This window comes from Terrapene carolina, unplaced genomic scaffold (assembly GCF_002925995.2).
Source record: "Terrapene carolina triunguis isolate 2854851 unplaced genomic scaffold, T_m_triunguis-2.0 Scaffold848, whole genome shotgun sequence".
Taxonomy (NCBI): domain Eukaryota; kingdom Metazoa; phylum Chordata; order Testudines; family Emydidae; genus Terrapene; species Terrapene triunguis.
The window spans coordinates 91,649-92,484 of NW_020665199.1; the positions used below are offsets into that span (position 1 = coordinate 91,649).

Sequence of the window (836 nt, forward strand, 5' to 3'; positions counted from 1 at the left end):
GGGAACAGCCGCACATAACGCCGCACAGGGACGGCTCACCCAGCGCTAAGATGCAGCCACTTCTGGGGTGGGGCAGCTGGGGAACAGCCGCAGACTGTTATCAGAAGCGACTGTCCTTACTGAATCACCCACTTCACTTCTCTTGTGGGTTCTCTCCCCGGCTCTGGGAGGAGAGTGGGTCTAGTGGTTAGAAGAGGGCATGGGGCTGGGAGCCAGGACTCCTGGGTTCTCTCCCTGGCTCTAGGAGGAGAGGGGAGGGTCTAGTGGTTAGTGCGGAGGGGGGAGGGAGAAGTGAAACAGAAGGGGAAAGTGGATGCCATGTTTGGGTTCCCAACAATTTCACTTCAGTTTAATGACCCGATTGCTAGTAACACAAACCAGAGAATATTCTTTACTCTGGGAATTTCCTTCAGACTGAATCGATCGCTCAGACCGAACGGCTGATTTCCACTGGATTCCCAGCTCTCGACCCGTCTAGATGCTGCGGTACCTTGCCCAGGACTGAGATGCAGCCACTTCTGGGGCGAGGCAGCCGGGGAACAGCCGCAATGTGACACTAGAAATGTTTGCAGGAAGAAACGATGGGGAATGTAGCGGTCGGAAAGCATCCGCCTGCTGGGGTTTGGCTGGGTCACCCCAAGATGGAGGAGAAATGTAATGACCTAGGGGGCACTTTCCACGGAAAGGCACCTCCAAACGAATAGCACCCACTAACGATTTCAGGCCAGCACTGACTGCCAGGGGAGAGCACCCCCTGCCCCACTCCCCACAGCATGGTGCCCCCCAGGACCCAGCCCTGGCTGCCAGGGGATAGTGCCCCCTGGCCAGGCCCCCGC

The 836-nt window shown here is 57.8% G+C and overlaps 1 protein-coding gene across 1 annotated transcript in view; it reads right to left on the bottom strand.

The window, feature by feature from the left end:
• PTPN18 (protein tyrosine phosphatase non-receptor type 18) overlaps positions 1-836 on the bottom strand; it is a 16,511-nt gene that overhangs the window by 14,682 nt on the left and 993 nt on the right. The window lies entirely within an intron of this gene.